The following is a 14,011-nucleotide window of genomic DNA, read 5'->3' as shown; positions in this document are numbered from 1 at the left end:
AAAATCAATCCTGCAGACTGGAAATGACTTGCTGCCTTTGGTTCATCACATAGGGACACAATTTAATTCTCCAGGAAGGTTAATAGCTCCATGCACTCATTGTTTAAGTGATTCCTTAAATCCTCAGTGCTTACATGAGACACTTTAGTGGCTTGTATTTTCTTTTATTGAAATACATTGCAGGAAATACCTTAGAGCTACTTCATTGGGTTCCATTGTAAAATGCTGCGTGCCTCAGAAAGAAATACCCATCTGTAATATCTGCTCTCAAAGGGAGACCTCAGCTCTGGGCCTGAAAAGCTGCAGGAAGTCTCTCTCACTCCATGGGAGACACCAATAGGTGCTCCCGAGCTGCTGCTGCTGCTGCAGGCAGTGAAAAAAGGTTCCCTTCCTCAGGGGTCAGTGTAACACCAGGGCTAGAATGGAGTGAGTTAAGGAAATGTTGATTCATTGCTATTTTCACCTCAGGTTGGGATAATGCTACTCACAGCCTGGGCAAAACAAAAATCCCTTTTCTCCCCAGGAATTAGAATTTCCTTCTTATTATTTTGAGTATGCAGAGATGGAAGTGGAGAGGGACAGAGCTGAGATCCAAGTGGGACTCCAAGGAGTGTGGAAGCTGTTTGTGTAAAGCTGTGCTGTTTGGAATGGCCCTGGGGGTTCCTCAGGAGTGGAGTTGCTTTCCCTGGTGGGGCTGGGTTTGATGACTTTTGCTGCAGCTGGTTTAGTACAGTGCATTTGATGATGATGATGATGATGGGTGATGTGCCTCAGTGAAAATGTATTGATTTTCTGAAAAGTCCATTTTTTGAAATGTTCTTAGACTGTGTTTTTACGTACATTTGCTTGTAACTTAATTGCTCTGTCTACAAGCTGCTGCACATCCTGCTGATGTAGCTTAAAGAGCCACATAAAGCTGGGAAAAAGGTTCAAGAGATCTTTCTGGAGTAAAGAAGGAATTAAGGTTCTTCAAAAGTTAAATTCCTTGGGATTTATGTCAGTTTGTTACCTATACACTGTTGACACCTCATCTAAGGTATCCTTTGACTTCATATTTAAGGGCTCATGCCACTGGATGGCTGAGCTCCGTGGGTCAGATGGTGCACATTGGGAGATTTGAAGGCTTTTTCACAACTGAAGAAAAAACACAAGAAAGAACAGCTTCATGTCTGTTTTAAAACTGTTAAACCTGCAGAAAATGCTAAAGTATAAAATGAAAAGCATCACTGCTTGGTGTGCTCCTAAGGGAGCTGTGTGATGGAACATTTCCAGCCAGGAAGGGAAGGGAGGGGAGGCGGTGTGAGCAGAGGAGAACACAGAGGCAGCAGTGATGGTTATTGTGGGAGAGCTGATTCCAGCCCTGCTCAGGCACTCTGTGCTCTCTGCTGTGTGCATGGAAACCTCTCCCATGGATTCTCCCAGACTGTGGCACTGCCCAGTACCCTCCCCTTGCACAGAGTTTATCTCAGTCCCGTTATTGCTTTCACTTTTGAAAATGGGCTTTATATTACGCTGCTTAAAGAAATGGAAGTGTGTAATAAAAAGCTGGGGTGGAACAGCAGTGGCTTCCTCTGCTGGAGAAAGAGCTGTGGAACCTGGGTATTGGACAAACCTCAGCAACAGGGGCAGGTAGATTAGTTTTAAAAGGCTGGCAATGAACACTCCATATCACTAAATCTGGTCTTAATTATTTGCTGTAAGGCTTTATTTCAATTTTCAGGAAATAATAATTCACAGGATAATAAACAGGATTAGGATTCAATCCACATGAAGTTATTTTGTTTATTTGTGTTTTTAATCTGCCCTGGGTACTGCTATTGGTACTCAGGTTTGTTTATTTTCTTTGTGGGTTTGTTTGTTTCTTTTCTAGTGCCTTCAATGCACCCCACTTGATGTGTTGCTGAAGCCCTGCACAGTTCATCAGCCCAGCACAGCTCCAGAGGAGCTGGGATCAGCTTGCTGAGGCAGCTGGCAGAGGAAGAGTGAAGGGAGGCCCTGGGACAAATGGGACAAATGTCCCTTGGCTGTCCCTTGGCACAAATGTCCCTTTGCTGTCCTTGGCAGGGCCCAGGCGCCAGGCAGGCACACACTCAGCACCTCAGGGTGATGGGGAGGGTGGAAGTGGCTCTGCAGGGATTTTGTGGGCAGCAGGCAGTGCTCAATCCCAAAGCAGCAAGGGCTCAGAGCACGGGCAGGAGTGAAACACCAGGTTCAGCAGCAGGAATGGCTGGCAGCACAGAAGGAGAAATCCCCCGTGACCTTTGGGTCACTGCTGTGCATCCCTGTCAGGCTGTGACACTCAGGCACACTGCACAGGTCAGGGGCATATGGGGGTTTTGGGGCTTTTTGTCCTTAACCTTGCTGTTCAAGGCAAACTTCAGTGAAATGGGAAAACATTTTGATTGCTGTAATCAGTCCTGCCACACTTCAATGTTCTGAAGTGGTTTTCATCTCCTAATTTCCAGCTACCAGTAGCATTTATGACCCACTTTGCTTCCTCTTGAAGTCACAGCCTCTGAAACAGAGCACCTGCTGCAGGAGGCTGTCAGCAACTCTGCAGCTCTGAACTCCTCTTTCTCAGCACCTCAACAATATTTTCCTATCCCTGGATCCCAGGGATCTTTCCTGATTATACTGAAATTTCAAGGGTAACATTAAAAAAGCCCTAGAAATTATTGGTATGATTCCCTCCTTAGTTTAATGGGCTCTCACTACTAATTGCCTTTGAAAAACCTAGCCTAAACTATTAATTTTTTAATATCCTCATTTATTTCATCAACAAATGTAATTAAACTGACCACAAAAGAACCGAAAAATATGAGTACAGAAGTTGTTGAATTTTTGACAGATATGAATGTGCTAATTAGCCTTCATTCAGTACACATCTCTACTGATTTTTATTAAGAGCAAGGAATTAGAAAAGTACCACTTGTCAAAGAATAAATAATAAAGCTTTAAGTATATTGAGACAATATTGGTAAATCTTACTGCTATGCTGTTTATAAAAAAAAAAATACAGTGCTGAAATTCTAATGAGATTCTGCACTGTTGAATCTCCCTCTAGTTTTGAGGACAAGGCAGCTGATACTCCTTCCTAGAGCAATTGAAATGGTTTCTTTTTTGTTGTATGGTCTTGCACTACTGTTTCTTTTCAAGTTCTGCTTTCCTGGGCCTCCTTTCTCCCTGTTCCTTATTAGAGTGCTGAGGCTCATTGGAGTCAAACCCATTAACTTTGCCATGGTTTTCAATCAAGGCCTTTGCAAAATGCCCAGTCCCACAATGGCTTTAATGGAAAATATAGATTGCTTCATATTTGATTTAGACCTCACCCCTGTGCTTGTTTGCTTTATTCCCCCCTCAGGTTATCAAGCTTTGCATGATTCTTCTCAGTCTTTTCTTAGCATAAGCATGTGAGCTGGACAATTGCTCTGCCTCTAATTATTTCTGCCCTGCACTAAAAGTCATTAATGTTATTCCTGGTGACTGCAGCTGAAAATGAAAACATTCCGTGGAAAAACCCAGGGTCTGCTGGAGTTAAGGAAAAACTCCTCGAGTGAACATTTTCTCCTACTCATCTGGGCATGCAGGTCCAAATGTAATGAATAATTGGATCCTGGTTTGTCTCCAGCCCATCTTGGGTATGGGTATTGGAAATACCAATAGTCTTTAATGGAAATAGTACCAGCAGTTAAAGGATGGGAATGTAACACCACATGTGACAAGGGACAGTCTGGCTGGAAGGGGCAGGATGGGCTTTTCCTGCACCAGAGGTGATTGCTGTGTGTGTCCCTTACAGGTGCCTCACTGCAGGGAGGAAGGAAGGAAGGAAGGACACCCAGGATGAAGAGGCAGGAGGTGCCTGTGCAGGTGGGATTGTTCCCAAAGAGATTTGCCTGTTCCTGAGGCTGCAGCTGAAGGAGGCACTGCCCTTCTCCAGCCCCCGAAGAGCATCTGGAGGAGTGGAGGTAATGGGCTCAAGGTTTCTGCACAGGACTGTGCAGAATGTGACAAACACACGAGGCTGCATCCCTGGCCTTTGTGAGAGCATGGGAGCATTTGTGACATTTGTGTCCAGCTCTGCTCCCACAGCTCCACTTCCCAGCAGCCCTGCTCAGCAATGGGCAGGGCTGGTGAGGGGACTGATCCAGGGGGGTGTTCCACGTGCTCTGAGAGTTGGGAATGCAGTTTTTGTGTGTCATTTATGGAAGTGTGTCTTTTACTCACTAAAAATGTGCCTCCCAGCTCCAGCAGGTCCAATGCACAGTTACACTTCTCAGCCTGCCTGCATCCAGACATGGAGCTGGCACGCTGTACAGGTGCAGAGGAAGGGGGAGAGGAAATATTGTCTGCCATAAGAGAATTGAAGACAAAAAAAAGAGAACAATAATCTAACGTGGCTCAGGGGTCCCTCATGTTTTACATAAAGCTTCTTCCATAGGCTCTTATTGTCATTCTTTTGCTTCACTTTGGCCTCCTGTGTTTGTCAGTCACCTTTTAAATTTTGGCCTGAGGGCCCCCTCAGTGCAAAATGGATAATGCCATGCTCAGAAGGATGGGAACTGGAGACAGTCTCAGCAGGAAAGGCCTCCTTCCATCACTTCCCAATTTGTGCTGGATGGGGATTTTTATTGTATTTCTCTGTTTGCTCATACCATATTTCAGAGACCTGGCCAGCTCAGCTTCTTGGGTTTTCAGCAATGTGGGCTGTTGGTTTTGTTGGGTTTTTTCATTTCCCTGGTGAAAAATCTGCTGTCACCAATGCACTCAGAGTATACACAAGCCTCGAGAGAAAAGAGCAGATTTGTTTATTGAAGAACATCCCCATGTTACTTCTGGTGGCAGGGAAAGTGTAAAGGCAGAAAATTATTCAAACCCCATGTGTCCTTCTGACTGCAAAGTGAATTTTTAGGAATATAGGGCACAGTAAGCCACAGACTCACTAGATGTCTTTTTTCCTTCTTTTGTTCTTCTTTTTTTCCTGGTTTATTTAATCAATTCCATTTAACCCTGTTCCCAAGGCACCAGTCTCCCCAGCTTCTCCGAAGTGAGCATGGGCAGCATATGGATGTCACAACTTTGTCTCAGTACCCAGCTGCTCTTTGTGTGCCAGTGGGGAATGGCTGCAGGGCTGCTGGAGTGCCCTGGGTGAACCTCCTGCTTGCACAGAAATGTTTCTGAGCAGTGGTGCTCAGTGGCCAGTGAATTTGGGCAGCTGCTGATCCTTGGCACAGACTGTTGAGAAGGTGGGATGGCAGAGAGAAAGCAGAGGGAATTAATGGAAGTATGGAAACTCTTCAGAGGGGAGGAAGGCGAGTTCACTTCTTCTTCTCTGCCTCTAATGATGGAGGATTGGGGTCACAGAAGCTCCATGTGGGTTTAAGGTCCTTGGGAATGGCAGGAGCAGAGGAATTGGGTGACTGGAACAGAGTGTGGATGCAGCTCTTTGGTCACTGCCCTCGGTGAATGAAATTCTTTGCTCTCTGCATTCCAACCTGGCAGAGCCTTTTCCCTTCAGCTGGATGGTTTCACCTCTGTGCCGGGCAGCAGCCCCAGTGTGAGGCACAGAAATTGGGGCAAATCACTGCAAACCCTCCTGAAAGCACTGCATTATGCATGCACCAGCTCTAAAAGGGACAATTAGAAAGGCACCTCTTTTAGAAATGCTGTTGTAGTGAGCACAGCAACATGATTTCTTCAGGTTCCAGTGCAAAACGGGTGGCTACAAAGCATCTGCATGAATTCCAGTACAAGGGGGATGGTAATAACAACCTTTTGCTGTTACCAAGAGTCTGCACAAAGATTCCAGCAGCATTTTGCACAGGGTGATAAAAAATGTGTGGAATCCTCAACATCAGTGGAGGTTCAAAGTGAAACAGAATCAAGCAGAATAAGGTACCCATAAAGAAATTCAATAGCTGAATGATATTAAGGAAGCCAAGGCAACTGAAAAAATTGACAGCACAACAGTTTCTAGAGTCTGCTTCTGCTAACAAAGGCAAGCTTTAGCACCAGGTGTCTACATTCAGTTTGAAAAGAGTGGAATGACCAAAATAGGAAAAGTCTGGGTTTCCAATGGTCATTTGAAACCTGGACTCAAGGCACTTGAGCTGTGCCCTCTCCATGAAAAGAGAGTCTTCCTGTCTCTGCCAGCATCCCGTGCTGAAGGATGCCTGGCTGCCTGTGGCACAGGGAGCAGCAGGACATGGGCTGGGTGTGGGAAGGCAGGAAGGGATTTCCTGGGAAGACTCCCCTTTAGGGAGCCTGGGATCCTGCAGCAGCTGGCCCTGACCAGGCTGGGTTTGTGGGACACTCCCATCCCTAAGGGACAAAAGGCTCAGGCCCAAAGCCCTCCCAGAGCTGCTCAGTCCAAAGTGCAGTAGAGGATGAAGTCTGCCTTCAGCCTGAAATATCCACAGATCTCTAAAGTCAAACCCCAAAGGTTTTGTGTCCAACTCTTGCACCTCCACAGGAACTATAGAGACTTCTTCCCGTGGAAGTCTGTCTGTACCTGAGGCTGAAACCAGCTGAGACAAAAGTAATTATTTTGGAGAATTGCAGAAAAGGAGGGTTAGGGAAGATGAGAAAAAATTAATATATTTGTTTTTAGACTTGTTTTTATGATCCACATCTCTTACATAGACCAAAGTTTTAAATCAAACAAATGAAACCTTAGCACAGTTCACCTCTGAGCACAGGGCATAGGTGGAGGTGGCTCCAGAGGTGCCTGTGCTACTGCAGCAGCCAGCAAGAGCCAGTGTAATCTTGTTTAAATTCAGAACGTGTTCTGACAGCCCAGGACCCTCTGCTCAGCCTCTGGCTGAGTCAGGGCTGCACAAGTAACAGAAAGGTGCAGCTCCTCTTCTGCTCTGATTGTTCTGCCCCTTCAGATGCCTCCAAGAACTTTTCAACTGCCCAAAAGTTTTCTAACAATATGAGAAATTGGGCAATGAATGCAGGGGGGCAGAGAGGCAGATGACAACAAGGAGGGGAAAAGCCAATCGTTTGTGATGGATGGATGGATGGATGGATGGATGGATGGATGGATGGATGGATGGATGGATGGATGGATGGATGGATGGATGGATGGATGGAAGGAAGCTCTGGTAGAAAGGCCAGGATATTATTGAGCTGGGGGTGGAAAGGCAGTGGTAGTGATTATTGTATCAGTATGGATGTGGAGCCATGCAGATATTCTGATGGACCTTCAAATGTTTTTGGCAGTTCTCTGGTGTTTACATCTGCCATAAAAAAGCCCCACTTGTTCCCCCTAACTGCTCCATGTGCCAAAAGAGGAGGCAGTGTCCTTCACTTCTTCTTGTGCTGTGCTGCTTGGAACTCCCGCTCCAGCCTGGTGAATTCATTGTGTCTCACAGTGCTGCAGCTTGGCTGCCCCAAACTGGCTGAGTGTCAAATATTTCAGTGCAGTAATTGCCACAGCTTTGTTCAAAGAGGTTTTTCTGCATAGGATATGATGTACAGGTGACCACAAGTAAAGAAGATAAAATAACATTAATACATTATTTTTAAGGAGGGAAAGTACTCATGGGAAGCGGTGTAACACTTCTGATCAATAATGGACAGAGAAAATGTGGGACAAGAAAATTCAGTAAAAAGTAATTTCTGGCACTTTAGAGGGGCAGAGACCACCGAGCAAAGGCCTTACAGACATTGGCATGTGGGTGTTAAAACTGAAGCAGTGAAGAAATAAACAAGGGTAGTGTAAATGTGCAGGTTTTGGATGTGGAACAATCAGGGTTTTGAGTTAAAGCTCAGTCTCACCCTGATACCTGGGCAGGAGTTGGTGTGCATGTGAGTTCAGCCTTCCATGGACAGAAACAGGGCAATAAAGAGACTCTGTCTCTTTGAAGCATTTGGGATGCACCTTGTGGTGCTGGAGAATAAATATAAGGAATTTCCAAGTATCATTATGATTAAATGAGTGGAAATAGTATGGTAGGGTTTAAATTTGCAGCTCAGTTTTCAGAATGAAACAACACATACAAAACTACAGAGGTGGGGAGGTTGTTTGCAGGGTTTTTGTTTGCTTTAGAAAGGGAATTTTCTTTCCCCCAGTTTGGGCAGCAGATGGGTCTCGTGGGATTTGCTTTCTGACATATGGGAGATATTCAGGCTTTCAGATTTCATTACCCCTTTCTTCATTATTGTGCCTTGAGGAGTTATAAATAACACATGGCTAATTTGTGAATATGGCACGTTCGGGGGGATGTGTGTATTTTAACCAGGGCACCTTCTGACATTTGCCAATTGGTTTACAGATTTGTTATATAATTTCACAAGCAATAAGTTGCTAAGAGGAAAAAAATCTAAATTTATGTGATCCAAAATCTGCCCTCATTGCACCCCTACAGCAGCTGTGCTCCTTCCAGGTCTAACTGAGGACAGATTTTAAGTCAACAAGCACATCAACTGGCATCTCAATTTTCATTTCTTGCAGTTTTAGTAGAGCAGTAGTTACATTCTTCACAGCATCTTTCCTTTAATTAAGTTTTTCTCTGTGTGTGTGTATCACTGAACAGCTCCTAAGATGCAGGCAGATTGTGTCTGGTGAGAAATGAGGTTTTGGTGGGAGGTGCCTGTTTGTTACTGGGCACATTTTGGGTTTGTCAGAACAAGTCATGAGCCTCTGGCATTTCAGCATGGGGGCACTGAGAACATCTGCAGGCAGATGCTCATGTCCTCCCTTCCCTGAGCTCCCCACCCCAAATTAGCTTTATTTCCAAAACCAGCGGCTCTCAGGCTGGCTTGTAGTCCTTCTGTCCTGGGCCCTGGGCATCAGCCCTTGGGAATGGGCTGGGGAGTGATTTGAGGTTTTTTGTGAGAAGAAGCACCCGGGCCAGCGGTGCCATCGGCCGGTAGCGGCTGCCAGGGAGCGGCCGGAGGCACCAGGGCAGCTCCTGGCAGGAACCCCTGCCTGCCTCACCGGGGCCAGGATGGGCCCTGCCTTGGGGCGGCCGTGGCTCTGTCCCCGTTTCGTGTCAGCTGTAGGGCACTCCCCCATTTTGTGTCAGGGCATGAGGAGGGGGCATTCCACCATTTTGTGTCAAGGTGTGGGATTATGCCACCATTTTGTGTCAGGCCATGGCATTACTCCACCATTTTGTGTCAGGCTCTGGGGTCACTCTGCCATTTTGAGTCAGGCCGTGAGTTACTCCATCATTTTTTGTGTGGAGAGAAGCTGAATAAGGCTCGAGGGGTGAGGTGTTTCATAAGAGTGAGAACATCCTAGAGCTGCTTCTCCTGCTTCCTTTGGCACACACCCCCCTGTTTATGCTTCCCAAGTGATAAACTTATTTACAAGTGCGTTGTTCTACAGTTCCTGTAACTTTTGGACTGGAATCCTGGGATAGGAACAGCGAATGGCCTGGAAACTGAAGTGAGGTCCATAACCTGGGAACCTGCACAGGGAGGTCTGGGCACTGGGAACTTGTACCCTCCACGTTATGAGATGTGGATGATGGATAAGATCAGACAACTGGCGGGGTTAGAGGGGGAGGAAAGTAGATCAGCCTGGATCTGGAATTCTGAGGACTTCTATGCCTCTGTTACATTTTTCAAGCTCTTCTACTTAACCAATGAAGTATTGGCATACTTAGAACTGATGCTAACTACAACAGAAATATGGTACAAGTCCATTAAAGCCTTGCAATTTCCTCTTCCTGATTTGATTTTGGTTTTGTTGCAGCACAGATCCCATCATCCCAAGCTGGAGCTGTGAGTGCAAAGGTGAGATTTGCCTGCCTGGCCAAATATCCCTGCTGTCCATTGTGGCTCTGGCTCTTGCTCCCTGTGTGCTGGAGAGCACAGCCACCTGTGCCTTGTTTTGACAATGAAAATGCCAAGCACCTGCCACAAGTGTTGCCATGTCATTGCAGCAGGGATTGGGGCAGCTTGGGCTGTAGGAGGCTGGCTCAGACCAGGCAAGGCACCAACAATTTGCCTTTCCTTCCCAGAGCTTCACCTCTGCTGGCATGTTGAAAACCCTGAGAGGCTCCAGCTGCATTTGCCTTCTGCAGAATGCTGCTGGGAGTGTAGGACATCGTACATCAGTGCCCCAGCACTGAGCCAGGAGCAGTGAGGAGGTGCCTGGAACACTCGTGGTGCTGTGGGGCAGGGACACAGGAGGGGCTCTCTCATTCCCAAGGGAAGGTGAGTGACTGAGCTGCTGTGCAGTATTGCCCAGGAGAAGCCACCAGTACTTTCCTGTTGCTCGCTGGAGATCCTTGAAGGTGTCTGGAGCCTGAGGCTTGGGAACAAAGGGTGTTTTGGCAGGGAGTGATGGGGTCACAGCTCTGCTGCTGAGCCAAGCTCCTGGCCTCTCCTGCTGGATTCTGGAGCCAGCCCTGCTCCCTGCCAGCAGTGTGTGAGGCCACCAGCCCTGCCAGGTCCTGGTGCAGGGGGCACGTGGGTCTCTTCCAGAGCTGCTTCTCCCGTGCCAGGCAGGCAGGGCTCCCTCAGGCTCCCTGGGATGGGGTCTGGCCTCAGGGAGGGCGTCTCCTGTGTGCCCCCCAGGTGCTTCACTGGGGGGCACACAGGCCTTTTTTGGGCACCTTGGACTCTTGGTTCCTGCCCACAGGGTTGGGGTTGGCTTTTTAATTAGTCCAGAGAAATTCCATTAAAAAATCAGTTTTTTCTTGAGGAAGTGGCACTATGGATAACAATGCTTTGCAAATGGTTTTTGTCAATTTTTGTGATCTTTGAGGATGTCCAAGCAGTCATTGAGGGGTTTCACTGGGCTGGCTTCAGCCATGCAATGCTGGAACTTGAAATACTGTGGGGTTTGGTGCTTTTTACTGCATAGGGCCATAAAACAGAGACTTTCCCATAAAGTAGATTAGGGAGGCTCTTTGATACTTCCATTCAAAGAACAGCTCTTCCAGAGGGTGAGCATTAACAAGATGGCAGTGTCAGATTTTCATGACAGGGTTCTGACTGAGCAGATCATTAGGGAGAAAGGATCAAAGCCACTTCCTCATGTTCCATTGCAGGTGGACGTGAGTGTGGCACTGGCACACAAGCTCAAGTAGCAAACTTCACAGGAGGGGAAGCTCATTCCTCCCACCCATCTATCCTTGAAATTTCCTTCCATGAGCCACAAACTTGTGGAGTTTCAAAGGAGTTACATTTTAATCCAACTGCAAGGGCTGATACAGCTCTGATGAGAGACTTGGACATCAGAAGAGATGCTGGCTCTCCTTCATTGCTAGGGAGCAAGACCCAAGTACTGTGTTAAACAATTAAGTGTTTAATTCTTCCTGGCTTTCCAGTAATCTCCTTGGTCTGGAATTGCTTTTGTTTTTTCCTAAGGGTGACTTACCTAACAAAAAAAAGAAGAAATTGTCCAAACATTTTTTAGCCAGTGCAGTAAGCCAGGAAATTTTACTTTGTAAATTTTATTATGGTAGATTGTTAATTTATTTAATTCTAATTTATTCATGTAATTAAAAATTCAAAATGTTACCAAACTGAAAGCTGATTGAATGATTTAAATTATTTACTGTGTAAGCCTCCTGTGCTCTGTATCTGCTGGTAGGACACTCGGTGCTTTCTTCCCTGGACTCAGAATGTGTGACCTAGAGCCCGAGGGCACGGGGGCTCTCAGATCCTGGTCTCAGGGTGTTCTGCAGGCAGGAAAGGCCCTTCCCCTGCTCCAGGGATCTGCTGAGCTTGCTGGATTGCATCACTCACACTGATCTCCGAGGGGAGCCAGCTCCTTGTGCAGCTCAAACACAGCCAGAGCTGCACCCAAGGTAAATGTCACACAGCAGGGTTGTAAGGCACGGACCCAAAGTGCTTCTCAAACTTTTCACAGACACTGCAGCACGTTTGCAGCGTTTGACAGAAAAGAATAGGCAAGGGCACCAATGATTGATCCATGTTTTTAAGAAAAAAACTGAAGCCATATTTCCAGCAGGGGCCTCAGACAGACATTGATGTATTTATGGAGAAGGAGCCCGCGGGCGCCAGCCTCGGCATCGCTGAAAATGTTTCTGCTGCAAGGATTTACAGCTGGGATGGAAGATTCATTGCTGCTCTCCTTATTTATTGGAAACATCTCTTGTAGCTGAGTAAGGCATAAATATGAAATTAAATCACCACAACTACTCTGAAGTAGTGCTAAGGATACTTTCTAAACCCGTGGGGCCAGGACAACTTAAAGCTGGTGTTGAAACACAATTGAGATGCACAGTATTTACTGATCCATTATTCCATCCCTTTACAGCTAACATGTAAAATCACAGATTATTGGAGATCATTGCTGTATTCTGATATGAAATGCTCACCAGGAGGGCTCAAGGGCAGCACTTTAGATAAAGGTGCATCCATGAGTTTCTGTCTTTGTGATTTATAGCTTTCATGTCACTGTAAAATTATTTTTATTGTTTATTTTACCAGCGCATGGCGTGAGAGAACTTTTTATACTCTTGGAAAACAGCTTCATAAACAACAGCAGCTGTGGTAGGAGCTCTCTGAGGCACAGACAGGGGTGTGAGTATTAGCCACTATTAGGTTCATGTTCTTTGTCCCTTTAGGTCACTGCAGGTATTTGAAGTGGCCTCAGCTCCACGGGCCAGGGAGCGTGGGAGAGCAGGGCAGGCAGGAGAAAGGGGCCAAACACAGCCCATCCCCAGGAGCAATTAGTGCTGATGTGTTATTCTGGGTGATGATGATCCTTAGTTTCTGCACAGCAAGTTTGCATCTCCACATCTTGTAGCTCCTTAGCTCAATTTTGCAGGTTGCAAAACTGATTAATTACACTAGCAGCAGTAGTATAATTAGTGCTGATTATTCCCTGAGCTTTTTCTTCTTTAATCATCTGTTTAATTGGAACTAAATCCCTGTTTATCAAATAGTGTAGGTTTTAACATCTGAAGACAGTGGATTTTGGATTTCACCTTGAACTCAGGCATTGTTATAAAAGCTTTGGGAATATTTCTGTGGGATTATAGTAATTATACCTGAATCAGGACTTGGCATTTTTTAGTATCTGGTCATTTGTCAAATGTTTTGATGATAGAGTGAGTGCTTTCTTTAAAAATCTAGGAGAAAGAGATGAAGAATAAACAGGAAGGGGACTGCTGCAGACCTTCACTGGTGGTTTGTCACTCTGATGGGAACAGGAAGTATTTGGGCAGCGCCAGGAGCATTTCTGTGCCTGTAACCCACAGTCTCCACAAGCCCCTGCAGGCAGGGAGGCCGTGCAGCCCCTCACACTCTCCCTGTGCAGGGTGACCCAGGCCCTTGGCAGGCAGTTCTTCACCCACTGGCCTTGGCCTGCTCAGCTGAGCACCTCAAATGTGTTGGGGCTGCATTTAAACTGGGTGGTCAAGGCATTCTCATTATTCTGCTGCTGAAGATGTGCTTAATCTTTCCTCTGTGTGGAAAAAAAATAATCTTTTTTTATGGTGACTCATCTTGATTTAACATTACTATATGCTGCTGATTGCTTATTGAAATTGCATTTGTGTAAAATGTTGAAGTTGGGTTTCAGTGACATTACTGAGTAGGGCTGGGGCATTATTTGTAATAGATGATGTGTAACTGTACTCCCTGCAGATTCAGCAGGTATTAATTTTTCCTAGAGCAGAAATACTTGCCTGATGAACAAGTTTATAGTGAGAAAGAAGTGCTCATGTTCTAGTCATGACCTTGTGCTCTTTTCCTTCTCCTTTCCCATGGCTGTAAAGCTTCATTCTTGGGTGTCACTGCAAACTGAAAACCCAAGCTGTGATTCTGGCCCAGTGCAATCCTGACTCTGAAGTCTGAGTTCCCTTTTCAGGCTGATGTCCCTCATCAGGTCACTGCAGAGAAAACAGAGAGCAGTGAGATGGGAAACAACAGGAGCTGGTTCACAGGAGGCCTTTTTTCTTCCTCCTGACCTTCCAAATCTGTGATGCTGCTGAGTTGTAAAGGACAAGCGGTGAGAGGCACCTCAAACAACATCATTAGATTCTATTAGCCTTTTAGATAAGTCTTCTAATATTTCTAACCT

At 46.1% G+C, this 14,011-nt stretch overlaps 1 long non-coding RNA gene across 4 annotated transcripts in view; it reads left to right on the top strand.

Moving 5' to 3' along the window:
* Nucleotides 1-14,011, top strand: part of LOC115495091 (uncharacterized) — a 57,092-nt gene that overhangs the window by 20,753 nt on the left and 22,328 nt on the right. For all 4 annotated transcript variants that reach the window (XR_012055816.1, XR_012055817.1, XR_005980265.2 and 1 more), the window contains exon 6: nt 3,797-3,965. This is a non-coding gene — a long non-coding RNA (uncharacterized lncRNA). The remainder of the gene's footprint in view (nt 1-3,796; nt 3,966-14,011) is intronic.

The sequence above is a fragment of the Taeniopygia guttata genome, chromosome 4 (genome assembly GCF_048771995.1).
Source record: "Taeniopygia guttata chromosome 4, bTaeGut7.mat, whole genome shotgun sequence".
NCBI lineage: Eukaryota > Metazoa > Chordata > Aves > Passeriformes > Estrildidae > Taeniopygia > Taeniopygia guttata.
This window is presented reverse-complemented; position numbering and strand designations above follow the sequence as displayed.